Source organism: Chroicocephalus ridibundus, chromosome 1, assembly GCF_963924245.1.
Source record: "Chroicocephalus ridibundus chromosome 1, bChrRid1.1, whole genome shotgun sequence".
In the NCBI taxonomy this organism is placed as follows: Eukaryota; Metazoa; Chordata; class Aves; order Charadriiformes; family Laridae; genus Chroicocephalus; species Chroicocephalus ridibundus.
Window position 1 is genome coordinate 10,132,758 of NC_086284.1, and position 19,842 is coordinate 10,152,599.

The window sequence follows — 19,842 nt, forward strand, 5'->3', positions numbered from 1 at the left end:
CAGCGAGAGCTCAGCACCAAAACCAAAAACCAGCCCTGTTTCGGCTGGAGATCGGGCTGGTAAGTGGCTGAAACAGCCTGAACGCAGCAGAAAACCCGACTACGACTCAACCCCTCGATGCTCTAAACACCCGCAGCCATCGGGGTCTGTGGAGCTCCACCCACGGCCGCTCCGCTCCCAGGTGCTGGGGCTTCACTGTGGCCCCCAGCTGCTGCTGCGCCTCCATCCTGCCCAGGGGATGGAAGGGCTCCCCGGGGAGGTTCCGATCACAGGCTCCCGGTGCCCCTTGCCAACGGGCCTGCAGCACCTTCAGCATCTCATAGCACCGCCTGGCCATCTCCTGGGTGGACTCGAAAGAGCCGAGGAGCCCCACGACCAGCTCCCCTTGGTCCGAGGCCATGGCTGGGGGGCGGTGGGGTGGGGTGGGGCGCTCTGGGTGAAGGCTTCATGTACACAGGGTTCTGCACCCTGTCCCTGCTCAATGCCTCCGCACTCGTCCTGCAGAGGAGGAGAGAGAAGAGACCCCTCTGCACCCTGGACCCCAGCAGGACCCACGGGCAGCACCTGACGGGGGGATCACTTCTCCTCCGCATCCTTAAGCCAGGAGCAGGGCCGATCCTCAGCATCCCCAGCTGCGCCGGGGTCCCTGTCCCGGCTGTCTCCCTCTGGGTCCTTCTCCTGGCCATCTCCCTCTGTCCAGGGGGACCTGCAGCCACTTCAACTGGGACAGGGGTCAGGCGCCAACACACCCGTCGGGGTGTATCAGCCACCACCTCCCCCCGAGTTTTGTGGGTGCCAGCCTGTCGCACTGGGGTTGGGCACTGAGGGGGTAACACCCCCAGCTGCGGGAAGGGTGGATGAACCACAGCACCAGGGATAGAGAAAATACTGACTTTTTTATTGGTTCAGAAGAGGGGCACTCTAGGGGGTTCCCGGCCCCACACTTCCCACCCATTAGGGGAAATTGCTGAAGCAGACGCGGCGCGGCCGGCAGCAGCGTCTCCAGCAGTCCTTCAGGCGGTGCCAGAGCCGGGTGCAGCACTGACACAGGCACCATCCTCGTGGGCACAGCCCTGGGGACGCCTGGTCACACTCCCTGTCCACGACCTCGTCGCGCTGCTGCCTCTCCTCCTCCAAGGTCTTGACAGTGTCCAAGAGCTCCAAGTAGAGCAACTTGTCGTCCGTGGCCTTGGCTGGGGGGCTGCTGGGCGGCGGAAGAACATTCACGGGGCTCTGCGCCCTGTCCCTCCTCCCTTCCGCATCCATGGGGGTGCTCCTGCCTGAGCCTGGGGGGCTGCTGGTGCTTGGCCCCATGGAGTTGTTCTCGCCCGGCCCCGTCTTGCTGTTTCTCTTCACTTCTGCCAGGCTCCCCCTGCCAAGCTCCACAGGGCTGCTCCTTTCCTTCTCCTTCACACTTCTGTCTGGTCCTGTGTCCTCCTCCTTGTCCATGTCCCCATCCTCAGCCTCATCCGTGTCTGCATCCACCCATGGCCACTCCGCTCCCAGGTGCTGGGGCTTCACTGTGGCCCCCAGCTGCTGCTGCGCCTCCATCCTGCCCAGGGGATGGAAGGGCTCCCCGGGGAGGTTCTGGTCACAGGCTCCCGCTGCCCCTTGCCAACGGGCCTGCAGCACCTTCAGCATCTCACAGCACTGCCTGGCCATCTCCTGGGTGCACTCGAAACAGTGGAGGAGCTCCATGACCAGCTCCCCTTGGTCCGTGGCCATGGCTTGGGGGCTGCAGGGTGAAGGCTGCGTGTGCACAGGGCTCTGCGCCCTGTCCCTGCTTTCCCTGGGGACCGGCTCTTGCTTGGTCCTTGTTGGCAGTTCCTGTGGGGGCTCCTGGCAGAGGGCTGGCCCTGGCTCCTCCACCCTCCCCTTGACAGCCCTTGGGGGATGGCGGGGTCCTGAGCGGTCGAGTGCTGCCAGCTCCGCCATCGCACCAGGCCAGGGCTCCGGGAAGGAGTAGAGGGAGCTGAAGGAAGAGGAGCCTCCATCTGTCATGGAGTCCATGGTGGCCAGCGGGACCCGTGGGGAGAGGGGCTTCCGGCTCAAGGCCTCCGCACTCGCCCTGCAGAGGAGGAGAAAGAGACCCCGCTGCACCCCGGAGCCCAGCGGGACCCGCGGGCAGCACCCCCCTTGGCTGGCGGTCAGGGCTGCCCAGCGCAGGCAGGGGCAGGGCACGGGGTGAGGGTCTGGGGCAGCATCTGGGGTCTCCCCCACACTCACCGCTTCTCCTGCTTCGAATGGGATTTCTCCACTTCTCCATCCACTGCCCGAGAAGCTGCAGAGGGAGGAGACAGAGTGAGCGGCCGGCAGCCCCCGGCACAGCCCCGGCTCAGGGCTGCCATGGGGTGTCGGCCGTTTGCAGGGTGCTCGGTGCTGGGGCCACTCACCGCTCTGCTTCTCTGGCCGGGCTCCTGTCTTGCTTGTCTGACGCTTCTTCTTATTCTTCTTCCACCACTTCTGCAAGGTCCCCAGGAGCTGGGTGAGACGGGAGCACCTCCCAGTCCCACACCACAGCCCCCCACGGCACCCCACAGCACCCCATGCCATCCCTCGCCACCCCACGCCGCAGCACAGTGTGGTGCAACAGTCACCTACCTGAAGCCGCTTGCTCTGCAGCACAGATGAGAATACGCTGAGCCCCATCACGATCAGGATGAGAGGGCCCAGGGGAGACACGGCGTCGGAGCGCCCCATGGCACCGACTCCGGTGTGGCTGTGGTGCTCCGAGTCACCAGCACAGAACCGTGATGCGGCTCCCCAGTGTCCTCCTGGGTCCCCAGTGACGGGACCCGCAAGACTGCTGGGGTGTCAGAGGCCGAGGCTGCAGTCTGCCCAGACAATGCCAGACTGCGGTGCCCAGCATCCGCTGACGGCTCCAGTGGGGACCGCGTGCCCCTTTTATAGTGTGGCAGGGGGGCACGTCCCCCCTTTGTGACATCATGGGGCAGTCAGAGCCCCCCTTTGTGACATCACAGGGCAGTCAGGGCCCCCCTTGGTGACATGCAGCAGGGGATGAGGAAGAGCAAGACAAGGAGGGCACTTGCCCCAGGCTGACAACAGGACTATTTCATAGAACGAACATCACATTCAGTACAAATTATAAAGTTTGCTGTGTAGTTCAACTCTCCCTTGATGGCGGCGGTGCAGAGAACTCCTTGCTGCGGTGCCGGAACCCTGAGCCCTTCCCTTCCTCGCAAAGCCACAGCGCTCACGGTGTCCCCCATTGGCTGTCCCCTGCTGGGAGTGCACGGCTTCCTGCTGATGGAAGGGGCTGGGTGTAGTCCTTGGGTATTTTATATCATTATCGGGATTGACACTGCTTCTTTAGCATTATTAGTGTAAATTCTTTAGTTTCATCCTAGTAAATCTATTTCTCTTTCAACCCTCCTGTTTTCTTGTTTTTCCCCCATTCCCCTTCCCGGGTGGGGAGGGGTCATCAGGTGAGAGAGTACTTGTCTAAAGGACAAGAAATTGTGGTGGGTTTCTCAAATCATAACAAGAAGGGAGGGAGAAGGAGAAGGAGAAAAGGAGAAGGAGAAGGGCCCCACCCCTTCCGGGCATGGTTTGGGTGGGAAGGGACCTTAAAGCCCACCCAGTGCCACCCCCTGCCCTGGGCAGGGACACCTCCCACCAGCCCAGCTTGCTCCAAGCCCCGGCCAACCTGGCCTTGAACCCCTCCAGGGATGGGGCAGCCACAGCTTCTCTGGGCAACCTGGGCCAGGGGCTCACCGCCCTCACAGCCAAGAATTTCTGCCCGAGATCTCAGCTCAGTCTCCCCTCTTGCAGTGGAAACCCCTTCCCCCTCGTCCCATGGCTCCCCTCCCTCATCCAGAGTCCCTCCACAGCTTTCCTGGAGCCCCTTGAGGGACTGGAAGGGGCTCCAAGGTCTCCGTGGAGCTTTCTCTTCCCCAGGCTGAACTTTTCATGGACTCACAGAATTTCAGAGTTGGAAGGGACCTCTAGAGATCATCTATCCAACTCCCCTGCTAAAGCAGCATTGCCCACAGCACATTACTCACGACTGCATCCAGGCACGTCTTGAAAGTCTCCAGAGAAGGAGACTCCACAACCTCCCTGGGCAGCCTCTTCCAGTGCGCTCTCACCCTCACCGTGAAGAAGTTTTTCCTCATGTTTGATCGGAACTTCCTATGTTCCACCTTGTGCCCGTTACCCCTCGTCCTCTTACTGGCAACCACTGAAAAGAGCCTGGCTCCATCCTCCTTCAGCCCACCCTTCAGATACTTGTAAACATTAAGAAGGTCCCCCCTCAGCCTTCTCTTCTCCGGGCTAAAGAGTCCCAGCTCTCTCAGCCTTTCCTCATAAGGGAGATGCTCTAATCCCTCAATCATCTTTGCTGCCCTACGCTCGACTCTCTCCAGAACTTCCCCGTCTCTCTTGATCCGGGGAGCCCAGAGCTGGACACAGTACTCCAGTTGTGGCCTCACCAGTGCAGAGCAGAGGGGGAGAATGACCTGCCTTGACCTGCTGGCCACGCTCTTCCCTGTGCAGCCCAGAATTCCGCTGGCCTTCTTGGCGACAAGGGCACATGGCTTGCTCATGGATAATTTACTGTCTACCAAGACCCCCAGATCCTTTTCTTCAGAGCTGCTTTCCAGCAGGTCCACCCCTAACCCATACTGCTGCCTGACACTCTTCCTCCCCAGCTGCAGGACCCTGCCCTTGTCCTTGTTGAACCTCATTAGGTTCTTCTCTGCCCAGCTCCCCAGCCTGTCTGGCTCACGCTGGATGGCAGCACGGCCCTCTGGGGTCTCAGCCACCCCCCCCAGTTTGGTATCAGCAGCGACCTTGCTGAGCATACACTCTCTCCCCTCGTCCAGGCTGTTGATGAATACTTTAAACAATACTGGTCCAAGTATTGACCCCTGCGGGACACCACTGGTTAGAGGCCTCCAACTCGACCCTGCTCCATTAATGACGACCCTCTGAGTCCTGTCACGCAGCCAGCTCTCCATCCACCTCACTGTCCCCTCGTCTAGTCCACACTTCCTCAGTCTCCTAAGGACGATGTTATGACAGACAGTGTCAAAAGCCTTGCTCAAGTCAAGGTAGACATCATAGAACTGCAGAATGGTTCGGGTTGGAAGGGACCTTAAAGATCACCCAGTTCCAACCCCCCTGCCCTGGGCAGGGACACCTCCCACTAGACCAGGCCGCCCAAAGCCTCACCCAGCCTGGCCTCGAACACCTCCAGGGATGGGGCACTGACAACTTCCCTGGGCAACCTGTGCCAGTGCCTCACCACCCTCACAGTCAAGAATTTCTTCCTGAGAGCCAATCTAAATCTACCCTCCTTCAGTTTGAGACTTTATCCCCTTCTACGGTACGTGGAAGTTCTGATTGGGCAGGACCAGCTCAATTATTAGATCCCCTGGTGTTAACTAGCCAGGTGGCCTTTGCTAACTGTGTATCCCATTGTTTTAAGGTCCCACAGCGGCACGGGGCACAGGGTACGTTTCCAGCCATCCAGTGCTTGCTTCCACCACTGTGAGCACATGGTCCTTACCTTGGTGGGTTTGTGGCAGTGTGGTATCGTCAATCTGCCAGGCCTCCCCATATTGATATTTCAGCCATCGGCCTCCATACCACAGAGGCTTTCACCACCTGACTCGCTTGATTGCAGGGTGTGGAATAAATACTAAATTGGCTAAAAATACAAAAGTACAGCATTGTTCACACATGAAGGAAAAGTAGAAAATCAAGAGGCTTCTGAGGGAGAAAACAGCCGCAGCTGGCATGAAGGATACAACACCTGTGGTTCCCTGATAAGCTACATGAGGTACGGGACGGGATGCAATTATTCCGCGGCTTTACCTTAGGATGTATAGCAGATACGGGAATGGGATGATACCAGGAAACAGGTAAGCTGCCAATTAGCTGCCCGCTCGATGCTCAGAGCCAACATTTTGTCAAATTTTGATGAAACGCTGTCCTTTGTGCGAACTTTGCTCATTAGAATGTCATTATAATACCAAAACACACCTCCACCCCGAAGGCTACCCGCCTCCAAGGTGCGACCGCTCCTTCTTGAGCCTGCGCCCTGAGCTTCTCGTAAACTAGACCTTTAATTGTGAAGCGAGAAAAATTTACACCACTCATGGTAAAAGTATGTACGACTAAAGTCACTCAAACTCCACCTCAAAGATAACAAATAGTAGAAAAACAGCCCAAGAGAGGGGGGATACCCAGGGAAGACACCATCGCAAAGAATTCCATCACTGGCTTCTGGGAGCAGGCAACGGGCTGAGCCTCTCTTCCCCCCATAGGGACGCCTTTGGGTAAGACTTAGATTATACCGAGGGCTTCCTCGGGAAACTCAGAAATTTCTCTAGAGACTCTCTTTTCTACATGTATAGCCAGGCTGTATCGTTAGAACTTTGTCCCGCGTTTTGTAGATGTAACAATACTTTCATTTGCACGTGCTTTGCAGACAGTGTATTTATCACCGGCTGCCCTAAGAACCTATCTATCTGTTGCTTAAATAAACTGCACTTTTTGAAGTAGCTCGTCCTTTTGGTTTCTCACCGAACGCGACCAAAGACTCGAGAGTGGCCGTGCTAGTTCATGAGCACGACTAGACGGAAGGTGCAGTCCACTATTACTGTGCCCAAATCGTAACACTTTAATACACATTAAACGCCATTGGGCTGATAGTGCTGAATTGGGCATCCCTCAGGATTTACACCCAGCCGCACCTGGCCTCCCACCTCGGTGAGGAGTGTTAGAACACAAGGGGGTTCCTTTTCTGCCAAAACCGCTTTGCCCCTTTTCACGCGACACCCCCGACCCGCCCCCTGGGCCCCAGCCTGGCGGCCTCTGCAAGGGTCCCGAGGGCTGGGCTGCCTTTGGGGGGTTGCGCTGGTCTGGGGGGGCTGGGCAGGGTTGAGCTGGACGCCAGCGGTCCCAGCTCATTTTGGGGAGGGCTGTGCTGCTTTGGGGGGGGTTGGAGAGAGCTGAGCCGGTTTCCAGTGATCCCAGCTCATCTGGGGGAGGACTGGCTCATGTTAAGCTGGCCGGCCACCAGCACCCCCAGGTCCTTTTCTGCGGGGCAGCTTTCCAGCCACTCTGCCCCAAGCCCCTGGCGTTGCTTGGGGTTGTTGTGACCGAAATGCAGGACCCGGCCCTTGGCCTTATTAAACCTCATCCAATTGGCCTTGGCCCATCCCTCCAGCCTGTCCAGGGCCCTCTGTAGAGCCTTCCTTCCCTCAAGCAGATCAACACTCCCACCTAGTTTGGTGTCATCTGCAAACTCACTGAGGGTGCACTCAGTCCCCTCATCCAGATCATTGATAAAAGATTTTAAACAAAACTGGCCCCAAAACTGAGCCCTGAGGGACACCACTGGTGACCGGCCGCCAAGAGGATTTCACCCCACTAATCACAACTCTCTGGGCACGGCCATGTAGCCGGTTTTTTACCCAGCAAAGAGTACACTTGTCTATGCCGCGATTCGCCAGCTTCTCCAGGAGAACGCTCTGGGGGACGGTGTCAAAGGCCTTACCAAAGTCCAGAGAGACAACGTCGACAGCCTTCCCCGCATCCAGAAGGCGGCTCACATGGTCATGGGGATCTGACTGTGGGTGAGACAAGCCAATGAATCCATTTGTGTGATGTTAATTGCTATATAGCCCTGCCACTCTGTGTCATCATTATTAGAATTGCTAGATGCCATACCAATGGGACTCCAGTAAGAATCACCCAAAACAATGGCAGATGGACTTTGATGAACGTGAGTAAAGCGCAGCAGTGATGGGATCACACCTGACCTCAGCAACTGGCGCCCAGCAACTTCCTGAAGATTGACATCTTCAACCTGCGGAACCTGGGCAGGGTCCGCACCAGCTACACCAGCGGCGAGCTCTGGATACAGCATGCAGGAGTCCAGCACCACACACCATCTCCCCTGCCCCGAGAGACGGCTCTGACAGAGGGAGCCCAAAGCCATGGGTTAAATGAACTCAACCTCAACAGACATTGTCGAGGGATGGCCCAGAGACTAAGGGTCGGTCTCTTCCCTCAAGGAACAGGCGACAGGACAAGAGGAAACGGCCTCAAGTTGCACCAGGGGAGTTTTAGAATGGATATTAGGAAAAATGTTTTCACCAACAGGGTTGTCATTGGAAGAGGCTGCCCAGGGCAGTGGTGGAGTCACCGTCCCGGGAGGGATTTACAAGCCGGGCAGACGTGGTGCTGAGGGACGTGGGTTAGCGGTGGTTTTTGTCAGTGTTGGGTTGATGGTTGCACTTGATGATCTGAAAGGTCCCTTCCAACCTCGACCGTTCTATGATAGCTGTATGTCTATAGATGTGTGTATATATCAAAGACAGGGAAAAGCGGTGGTAATTCATTGGAAAGTGTAAGATCTGGGCATGACGTTGAAAGTATAGAACAAAGGGTGGAAAACACCCGGTTCTGCCAGCAATAGGGTCAGTTTTCCCAAGGAGCTGTCACGGGACAGAGGTACTTCCCGGGTCCGGTCGGTGAGCAGCGGTACATTCATGGTGTTTTGTACATTCCTCTAACAGCGTTATTGTTGTGGTTTTCTGCTTTCCTTCGCTGTTCTGTTAAACTGCCTTGATCTCAACCCACAAGTTTTGCCTTTTTCTTCCCATTCTACCCCTCTCCCGTGGCAGGGGGGAAGCAAGCGAGCGGCCGCCTGTTTCTTTGTTGGTGGCTGAAGTTAAACCAGGACATCACCCCACGTCTCAGTTTCCCTCTTTGTAAATTGGAAACAGCGCGCTGGGCTTCATTGGTAAGGTGTTTGAAGCTCTACAATGAGAGGTGCTGAAGAAAGAGGGGGCCTTATTTTTCCTAGAGATGCCCGTAAGGGTGGAAAAGGGCTCGCTGCTTCCTTTGGTTCTGGTGAGGAAAAACAAAGCAAGGGTAAGAAGAAATGATGCTGGAGATGTAGGAGGCCCGTTCCCAAGTCCAACATTTTAACGCGTGGAGTGCAACCTTGTCCCTTGCCTCTGTCTTGCTGTAAAGGTCTCTCTCGTTCAGAGGCACTGCTGTCGAGATTCAAATCCCTTCCTAGAGCCCTCCAAAGGATGCATTCATTGCGTGCAGATGGCACTGGGTGTTCTTCTCGCTTCCTCTGGCTTATACCATTGGGTAGACGACAGCAAAATGATTAATCTCTGAGTCAATCAGGTATTTGAACCTCCTCTAACTAGCGTGCAAGAGCTGAGCAAGGCGTTCGACACGGTCTCCCACAGCATCCTCATAGGGAAGCTTAGGAGGTGTGGGTTAGATAAATGGACATAGATAAGGTGGACAGATAACTGGTTAAAAGACAGAGCTCAGAGGGTCGTGATTAGGGGCAAAGAGTCTAGTTGGAGGTCAGTGACGAGTGGTGTTCCCCAGGGGTCAGTACTGGGTCCAGTCCTCTTCAATATATTCATCAATGACCTGGACGAAGGGATAGAGTGCACCCTCAGCAAGTTTGCTGATGACACAAAGCTGGGGGGGCGGGTGGCTGACACACCAGAAGGCTGTGCCGCCATACAGAGAGACCCGGACAGGTTGGAGAGTTGGGCAGAGAGGAACCTTATGAAATTCAATAAGGGCAAGCGTAGGGTGCGGCACCTGGGGAGGAATAACCCCCTGCACCAGTCCAGGTTGGGGGCTGACCTGCTGGAGAGCAACTCTGTGGAAAGAGACCTGGGAGTCCTGGTGGGCAACAGGATGACCATGAGCCAGCAATGTGCCCTTGTGGCCAAGGAGGCCAATGGCATCTTGGGGGGCATCAAGAAGAGTGTGGCCAGCAGGTGGAGGGAGGTCATCCTCCCCCTCTGCTCGGCCCTGGGGAGGCCACAGCTGGAGCACTGGGTCCAGTTCTGGGCTCCCCAGTTCCAGAAGGACAGGGAACTGCTGGAGAGGGGACAGCAAAGGGCTACCAGGATGATGAGGGGACTGGAACACCTCTCTGATGAAGAAAGGCTGAGGGACTTGTGTCTCTTTGGTCTGGAAAAAAGACGACTGAGGGGGGATCTTATCAACGCTTAGAAATACTGAAAGGGGGGGTGTCAGGAGGATGGGGCCGGGCTCTTTTCAATGGTGCCCAGCAACAGGACAAGAGGTAACGGGCACAAACTTGACCATAGGAAGTTCCACCTAAACATGAGGAGGAACTTCTTTCCTGTGAGGGTGGCAGAGCCCTGGCACAGGCTGCCCAGAGAGGTGGTGGAGTCTCCGTCTCTGGAGACATTCCAAACCCACCTGGACGCGTTCCCGTGCAACCTGCTCTGGGTGACCCTGCTCTGGCAGGGGGTTGGACTGGAGGGTCTCCAGAGGTCCCTTCCAACCCTACCATTCTGTGATTCTGTGGGCCTCTTCACTAGGCTCTTATCAGGCTGTGTAAATCCCGACCTGTACGAATGAATGAGGGTCGTGTCTCTCAGATACACGGAGCACGCTCAGCCCATTAAATTTCATGACAACAAGAAGCCTCTGTGACTAATGAGGAACCCAGAGAAGCCAAATGCCTTGGCTTGGAGTAAAATCTTGAGGTGTGACTGTTTTCACTCCAAACTGACGGAAAACACCGTCTCCTGCTGAAGAATCTCTGGGGAGAGCCAGGTTCCTTTTACCCCCAGAAGCGAGGCACCCCTGGGAGCTGCACACATCGGGGAGGATCCACTGAATTCAGCATCTGGCATGCAAAGCAGCATGACAGCATGGTGTACACCAGCCACAGTCGTGGTCTGGCCCGGTTCAACACAGCATCCCTAAGGAGTGAGATGTGCTTCCATCTTTTTGCAGTTTAGTGGGATTCAACCCCCCGGCCTCGACTTAAGCGTAGACGTAAGCGCCGGGGCTGGCAGGTGACTCAGAATCCCCAGCTTGAACTAGAGGAGACAGAGGGACCCCCAGCCTAGGAAGGACTCGTGGAACTGCTGGGGCTTGTTGTTCAGCCTCTGCAGCATTCTGTACCTGGCTGAGGAGGTCGGAAAGCCCCGTTTCTGCGAGTGGTTCTCAGGCTCGTTACAATGCTAAAACGTAATCTAGGGAAGGTAGTTATGTTAGCATTTCCGTAAGCGCCCTTTCTCTGGCCCTGGGGACCTCACCTTTCTCTGGCTATTGGAGAGAGGAAGGGAATGGGAGTTTTGAAGCACAAAGTCTTACCTTTAGAGTAGCCAAACTGCATTTCCTTTCTGCCCGGTTTTGGAGCAGCCCCTCCACGGGGGTGACACTTAGAAAGGCCCACACTTCCAGAAAGAACAGCCTGTGGCATGACAAGGTGAGCTGTAGCAGCTCATCGTCCAGCAGCTCACGGTCATTGTTCCACTGAAGTGTTAATTCCTTCAAAAAAGAACAAATGTTGTTAGTGCTGCTCAACAGAACTGGTGAGCGCAGTAACTAGAATTCAATAAACAAGTTTCCCAATACTACCAACAGAAGGGACTGGCAGCAGATCAATTTTGTCCCTTGACAGGAGCAGAGAATCAGTTTTGGGTAACGACAACGGTAGACGCTACGGTAATCCCAACTCTCCCGTGGAGATGGGGGGGCCCTTGAGCATTGCACCCCACCCTAAGAGATAGACAACTTCTGTTACCCTTAGAAGATGCTGCACCCTCAGCTCATGCCATGATCTTATTTGACATATTGGAAATTATCCCCGGTACGAGAGTAGATCCAAAGACAATTTCTAGAAAGCTTTGCAGATCCCGCCTGTTCATTGGAAGCTCTGCAGCGCAACAGAACCTCAAGAGCGCTGTCAGCAACCATCAGGCCGTGTGCTTCCCTCAGGCGTGCAAAGACCTGATGCTCCTTGACGCGGGTCAAGGCTGTCGCACACCTTTGGTGGCACATCCTGCGTGACACCACAGGGCTCTGACATGGGCACCAGTTAATTTACATCCGCTCTAGACGTTTGTGTGTTGCCAAAAGGGAGCAGAACCACGAGTGCAGGCCGATGCAGGCTACAGCGCCGCAAGCAAACAGGGTGTACAGACTCTTCTCCTCATACGCAGATTTCCCTGCAAAAGGGTGGGGTTCAGAAACATCGGAAAGGATAAGCAAGTTACCAGTTACTAAACGTGAACATGTCTAACTAGAAGAAGCCTAAAGCGGTTTCACCAAACTGAGGTTTTCCGGACTGAAAAACTCTTTTTGCTCACAGCTGACATCCCAGCACCAGTATTTTGGGTGTTTTAGCTTTTTATGAGGGCAACCTGACATCAGCCTGACAGTGAAGACTGGCATAACGGGCATCGCAACTGGACAAGGACAACAACCTCAACCAGGCTAGAGTGGAACACCGCAGTGGCTCGCTTATGAAAATGACCCTCTGGCCATAACACTGAAGTGGTCAGGAATTCCTCCTGCTGAGCGCTGCTATGCAGAAGGCCTGGAGGATCACTTTGCTTAGCTTTGTGATACCGCGGTGAGATGTCACTCTGGGTTCCCGTACCTGCAGAACACGCCAGGAGGCTGGGAGGAGGTTGGTGAGGGTGCGTCTCATTCTCCAGCCTGGGTCTCTGAAACTGTAGCTCCGCAGACTCTTATGCTGCTGACTGGCATCTCCGCTAGCAGGATCCTGGCTAGGTGATCGTGCTTCGTGACTCTTTCAAAGAAGAGGTTCACACACAGTTCTGGGGCTCTCTTGGCCAAGTTGGCCCATGACATTCCCCTGACCGCTTGCCCATGAGGGTCGTGGATATGACATTGGATATTCAAGGTGCACAGGGAACGAGCGCTGTGCTCCCGCAGGGAGTGCGAGTCAGCCCACCAAGTTTCCGTGACGGCAACTACGTCATAGGTGTCCTGCTGCACAATGATTGGACTCCATGATCTCAAATGTCGTTTCCAACCATGAAGATTCTACGATTCTATGATCTCCATGGGAGAGTTGGGATTACTGTAGCATATACTGTTGTCCTTACACAAAACTGATTCTCTGCTCCTGTCAAGGGACAAAACTGATCTGCTGACAGTCACAGGGATAGAGAAAATATTGACTTTTTTATTGGTTCAGAAGAGGGGCATTCTAGGGGTTTCCCGGCCCCACACTTCCCACCCATTGCGGGAAATTGCTGAAGCAACGCGGCGCGTCCGGCAGCAGCGTCTCCAGCAGTCCTTCAGGCGGTGCCAGAGCCGGGTGCAGCACTGACACAGGCACCGTCCTAGCGGGCACAGCCCTCGGGACGCCTGGTCACACTCCCTGTCCACGACCTCGTCGCGCTGCTGCCTCTCCTCCTCCAAGATCTTGACAGTGTCCAAGAGCTCCAAGTAGAGCAACTTGTCGTCCGTGGCCTTGGCTGGGGGGCTGCTGGGCGGCGGAAGCACATTCACGGGGCTCTGCGCCCTGTCCCTCCTCCCTTCCGCATCCATGGGGGTGCTCCTGCCTGAGCCTGGGGGGCTGCTGGTGCTTGGCCCCATGGAGTTGTTCTCGCCCGGCCCCATCTTGCTGTTTCTCTTCACTTCCGCCAGGCTCCCCCTGCCGAGCTCCACAGGGCTACTCCTTTCCTTCTCCTTTACATTTCTCTCTGGTCCTGTGTCCTCCTCCTTGTCCATGTCCCCATCCTCAGCCTTATCCGTGTCTGCATCCACCCATGGCCACTCCGCTCCCAGGTGCTGGGGCTTCACTGTGGCCCCCAGCTGCTGCTGCGCCTCCATCCTGCCCAGGGGATGGAAGGGCTCCCCGGGGAGGTTCTGGTCACAGGCTCCCGCTGCCCCTTGCCAACGGGCCTGCAGCACCTTCAGCATCTCACAGCACTGCCTGGCCATCTCCTGGGTGCACTCGAAACAGCGGAGGAGCTCCATGACCAGCTCCCCTTGGTCCGAGGCCATGGCTGGGGGGCTGCAGGGTGAAGGCTGCGTGTGCACAGGGCTCTGCGCCCTGTCCCTGCTTTCCCTGGGGACCGGCTCTTGCTTGGTCCTTGTAGGCAGTTCCTGTGGGGACTCCTGGCACAGGGCTGGCCCTGGCTCTTGCACCCTCCCGTTGACAGCCCTTGGGGGATGGCGGAGTCCTGAGCGGTCGAGTGCTGCCAGCTCCGCCATCGCACCAGGCCGGGGCTCCGGGAAGGAGTAGAGGGCGTTGAGGGAAGAGGAGCCTCTGTGAGTCACAGAGTCCATGGTGGCCAGCGGGGCCCGTGGGGAGCGATGCTTCCTCTTCAAGGCCTCCGCACTCGCCCTGCAGAGGAGGAGAAAGAGACCCCGCTGCACCCCAGACCCCAGCGGGACCCACGGGTAGCACCCCCCTTGGCTGGCGGTCAGGGCTGCTGGGATTTCTCCACTTCTCCATACACTGCCCGAGAAGCTGCAGAGGGAGGAGACAGATTGAGCGGCCGCCGCCCCCGGCACAGCCACAGCTCAGGGCTGCCGTGGGGTGTCAGCCGATTGCAGGGTGCTCCGTGCTGGGGCCACTCACCGCTCTGCTTCTCTGGCCGGGCTCCTGTCTTGCTTGTCTGACGATTCTCCTTACTCTTCTTCTTCCACCACTTCTGCAAGGTCCCCAGGAGCTGGGTGAGACGGGAGCACTTCCCAGTCCCACACCACAGCCCCCCACGGCACCCCACAGCACCCCATGCCATCCCTCGCCACCCCACGCCGCAGCACAGTGTGGTGCAACAGTCACCTACCTGAAGCCGCTTGCTCTGCAGCACAGATGAGAACACGCTGAGCCCCATCACAATCAGGAGGAGAGGGCCCAGGGGAGACACGGCGTCAGAGCGCCCCATGGCACCGACTCCGGTGTGGCTGCGGTGCTCCCAGTCACCAGCACAGAACCGCGATGCGGCTCCCCAGTGTCCTCCTGGGTCCCCAGTGACGGGACCCGCAAGACTGCTGGGGTGTCAGAGGCCGAGGCTACAGTCTGCCCAGACAATGCCAGACTGCAGTGCCCAGCATCCGCTGACGGCTCCAGTGGGGACCGCGTCCCCCTTTTATAGTGTGGCAGGGGGGCACGTCCCCCCTTTGTGACATCATGGGGCAGTCAGAGCCCCCCTTTGTGACATCACAGGCAGTCAGAGCCCCCCTTGGTGACATGCAGCAGGGGATGAGGAAGAGCAAGACAAGGAGGGCACTTGCCCCAGGCTGCCAACAGGACTATTTCATAGCACGAACATCACATTCAGTACAAATTATAAAGTCTGCTGTGTAGTTCGACTCTCCCTTGATGGCGGCGGTGCAGAGAACTCCTTGCTGCGGTGCCGGAGCCCTGAGCCCTTCCCTTCCTCCCATAGCCGCAGCGCTCACGGTGTCCCCCATTGGCTGTCCCCTGCTGGGAGTGCACGGCTTCCTGCTGATGGAATGGGCTGGGTGTAGTCCTTGGGTATTTTATATTGATATCGGGATTGACGCTGCTTCTTTAGCATTATTAGTGTAAATTCTTTAATTTTATCCTAGTAAATCTATTTCTATTGCAACCCTCATGTTTCCTTGTTTTTCCCCAATTCCTCTTCCCCGGTGAGGAGGGGTCATCGGGCGACAGAGTAGTTGTCTAAAGGACAAGAAATTGTGGTGGGTTTCTCAAATCATAACAAGAAGGGAGGGAGAAGGAGAAGGGCCCCACCCCTTCAGGGAATGGTTTGGGTGGGAAGGCACCTTAAAGGCCACCCAGTGCCACCCCCTGCCCTGGGCAGGGACACCTCCCACCAGCCCAGCTTGCTCCAAGCTCCGTCCAACCTGGCCTTGAACCCCTCCAGGGATGGGGCAGCCACAGCTTCTCTGGGCAACCTGGGCCAGGGGCTCACCGCCCTCACAGCCAAGAATTTCTGCCCAAGATCTTAGCTCAATCTCCCCTCTTGCAGTGGAAACCCCTTCCACCTCGTCCCATGGCTCCCCTCCCTCATCCAGAGTCCCTCCCCAGCTTTCCTGGAGCCCCCTGACGGACTGGAAGGGGCTGGAAGGTCTCCGCGGAGCCTTCTCTTCTCCAGGCTGAACTTTTATAGATATTATTTAGTATTCCTGCTGAAAAATGAGAACCCCTGTCTGATCCTCTGGTTTCATTTCAGTCAGTATCTGGGAATGATTTCCCACAAAAGTGCTTTGACCATTCCTGGGGGATCAGCTTTCCTGGTAGGAAAAGCTTCTACTCCTCCTGAGGGTTGATCCATGATTACCAGCAGGTGCTTAACGCCTTCCACAGGAGGCACGTCAGCCTAACCCATCTGCAGCCTTTGGAATGGGAAGTATGACCATGGTTGCCCTCCAGCCTCCTGCTTGGGTTTTGCACCGGAAAACTTCCAACATGTGGGCCAAGAACTCACAATCCCCTTTACTGCCACATGTCTTCCGGGGGCTGTCCACATTTTCTCAATCTGATTAAAAATTGTCATCCCTCCATGTGTTTTATCACAAAACCGCCTAGCCAAAGCCATTGAGTATTTTCTTGGTAAGACGGGGCTTCCCCCAGTAGTCCAAATTCCAGTTTCATCTTTCGTGGAGGAGGGAGGGATCCCGAGTGCAGGGCCCCATTCCATTTTTACAGAGCAAGGCAGCGTTAGATCTGTCCCTGTCGTCTGACCGATGGAAGACACGTCTCAGACAGACATCAGGTAGGTGAGCCCAGTGATTCTGCTCAGCTTCGCTGTCGTCTTCCATTGAGAAGACAGTTTTTCACTTCTCTTCTGGGTGTTGAGCCAAACCTAGAGGAAGACTCTCTCCAGCAGGCTCCTGAAAAGACCAAAGCCTGCCCTCCGGAAGTCCATGGTGGCAGTTCTGCTGACGCCCTTCCTTGCTTCTCTAAGAATCAAAAACTCTGTCATTTCATGGTCACTGTGCCCAAGACGGCCTCCAACATCACATCCCCCACAAGTCCTTCTCTGTTCACACACAGCAGGTCCAGCAGGGCTCCTTCCCTAGTGCGTTCCCTCACCAGCTGTGTCAGGAATTTATCCCCACACACCCCAGAAACCTCCAAGACTTCCCTCTCAGCTCTATTGTGTTCCCAGCTGATACCTGGTAGGTTGAAGTCTCCCAGCAGGGCAAGGGCCAGTGATCGTGAGATTTCTCCCACCTGCTTACAGAATATTTCACCTGCCTCTCCGTCCTGGTTGGGCAGTCTATAACAGACCGTCATATCAGCCTTCTTGGCCCTCCCCCTCATTCTTACCCAGAAACACTCAACCCCAGTGTTTACCATCATTAAGGTCTCAATGTTCACAACACTCCCCAACATACAGGGCCACCCCACCTCCTCTCCTTCCTTGCCTGTCCCTTCTGAAGGGTTTGTAGCCATCTAATGCAGCACTCCAGTCGTGCGAGTCAGCCCACCACCTTTCCGTGACAGTGACTACGTCATAGCTGTCCTGCTGCACAATGGCTTCCAGCTCCTCCTCTTTCTTGCCCATGCTGCAGGCATGAGTGTGGAAGCACTTCAGCTGGCCTGCTGATCCTGACACCTTTTTGCTGGAAGAAGGCTTCACTCCTACCTGACCATTCCCAGGCGCAGCCGTAGCTTCTAACCCATCAACGACCCTTGTGTCTCTGCTGCCGGATTCATCCCTTTCCCCCTTCAAATCTACTTGAAAGCCCCTTTGATGAGCCCTGCCAACTCCTGTGCAAGGATCCTTTTCCCCTTTTGAGGCAGGTGTATCCCATCGGTCTCCAACAGGCCTGCTGTCCTGTAAACCATGCTGTGATCAAAAACCCCAAAGTCCTGCCGCTGACACCAGGCTCGCAGCCAGGTATTGATCTGCGGGCTCTTCCTGTTGCTTTCCTCATCCTTCCCTGTGCCTGCAACGACAGAGGAGAGCACGACTTGCGCTCCTGAGCCCTTTCCTAGTCATCCCAAGGCCCAGAAGTCTCTCTTGATCTCCCTTGGGATTCTCGGTAGCAGATCATCTCTGCCTGTCTGAAAAATGAGGAGCGGTTAATAATCGGAGGGGGGGGAACACCGCCGCGTCCTGTGAGGGAACCCCCGAGCGCCGCCATCGGCCGCCACTGTGGGCCGGGGTCGGGGCCGGGGCCGGGGCCTTTGGCGGGGCTGCGCCCGGCTGTGGGGCGGCTGAGGGCCCGGCGCCGTGGCCTGTGCTCCAGAGCCCTCACCAGCTCCCTTGCCCTTCTCTGGACACAGAGAATGGTGGGAGAAATAAGTTCCGGTCCGAATGAAATAGGCTCAGGCAGAATCCTCTGGGAAGCACATTTTTGTTCACGCTCTTGCAAGAGCGGGTGACCTAACAAGTAGGCACACTTTCCGTTCTTGAAACACCACACCTTTTTATTTCCTAATCCCGGCCCAATTTTTCCCTCCCCTCTTTCCCGTTGGTTGGGTACTCCAGGGTTCACGGCCTGTGCGAGGCGCCTAAAATTCTTCCCGCATGTCCTGCCGCTGTTTGCTTCTCTTTATGCTACACCTAAAGGGATTATCTGACTGGTTGATTTCTTTCCTTTTTGGTAAAAAAATTGCTCAATGTCATTAGCCCTGGTTAAATGTATGACTACCCTTCCAGACGCTAATGCAGTAGGAATCAGTTTGTCCTTTTGTCTGTGTGATAAGAGATGTTCTACAAGCCTTTGCTGGAGCCCCTTTGTCTCAGTCATTCCCTTATCATGTCACCTCTGATGGAAACGGCTTTTCTCCTTCGGGTCAGGCGTGACAGCTTTTGAGAATTTTGAATATCCTTGGGATGCTCAAACCAGCATGTTCCTAGTGTTATGTCTCCTGAATACGTTGCAGGTCTTTTTTAGGGCTAAACGACTATTTAAGACTACCGCCCAGAGATCTGCTCCGAGGCTGGCTAGGTGAGGAGAAATAACTGGCCTCCAGACGGTCCAATGTGAACCAACAGAAGCCGTTTATTAAGCACAGATCATCACCTTTTATACCCTGTGTTGTCGCCGTACACGCGACTCGCTTATTTCTGATTAGCTAGTTACGCTGTCCACGCGCTGTCCATGCAGTTCGTTCACACAGCAGATTGGTTACAAGAATTCGCATAGTAAATTGCTTAGTCATTAGCACAACATGTTTTCTGCCTTCTCAGTTCCCGTTTTTGCCATGTACTAATTCCATCTTCTACCACCTGTTTTGCTCTTACTCTAATCTCTCATAGTAGGGAGGCTGGCTCACATGACCATTTTCTCTCAGACACATTCCTACAATCCCCCCTTTTTCTTCTTGAGCCAGCCAGACCTTATGCATGGCATTTTCTATCATGTCAGTCACTTTGCGGAGAACACACGAGGCTACCATAACCAATAGTAATATAACCAACAATAGCATGAGCCCTTGCTTTAGTAAATCTGATAACCATCCCGTTATACCCCATGAGCTTAACCAATCATCGAAACCTTTTTGACCACTTTTAATTTGGACATGTTATCCTTCAGATCCCGCAACTGCTTATGAATGGATGATGAGTGGTTGGAAAGGTTCATGCAACACATACCTTCAAAATCTTCACATCCATGACCCTGAGCTAACAGCAAAAAATCAATAGCCGCTCGATTTTGCAACGTAGCATGCTGAATGCTATCAACATCAGTGAGCAAGCTAGATATGATTTCAGTTGCAAGGTTTATCTGTTTACTTGCCCAACACCCTATCTTATTCAACATATTCAATGCCATGGCTGTTCCCAGCGAAGGAAGAATACTTAGCCCTATTCTTTGTCCGAGATTCGGGAACGTTATATGGTCGTCACAGGATGGAGTGAAGGTACGAACTGTTCTCTTGGCTCTGTGTTTACTGTGTGCGCTGCTCACTGTGTCTTTGGCCGTACGCAGGCCTCTGCTCGTAGATCTGCCCCATCTCCCCCTTTTTTGTTTAACACCAGACCATTTATTAACAAGGTGGCCATGACTTGTGCTTCTACTCGTTGTGGCGCTCTTAGCAGGTTATATATCATACTAAACACAATTAAAAACAGA

General features: G+C 55.4%; 1 pseudogene; it reads right to left on the reverse strand.

Moving 5' to 3' along the window:
• LOC134514277 (F-box only protein 39-like) overlaps positions 1-16,608 on the reverse strand; it is a 46,801-nt pseudogene extending 30,193 nt beyond the window's left edge.
• Between the last annotated feature and the right edge of the window lie 3,234 nt (positions 16,609-19,842).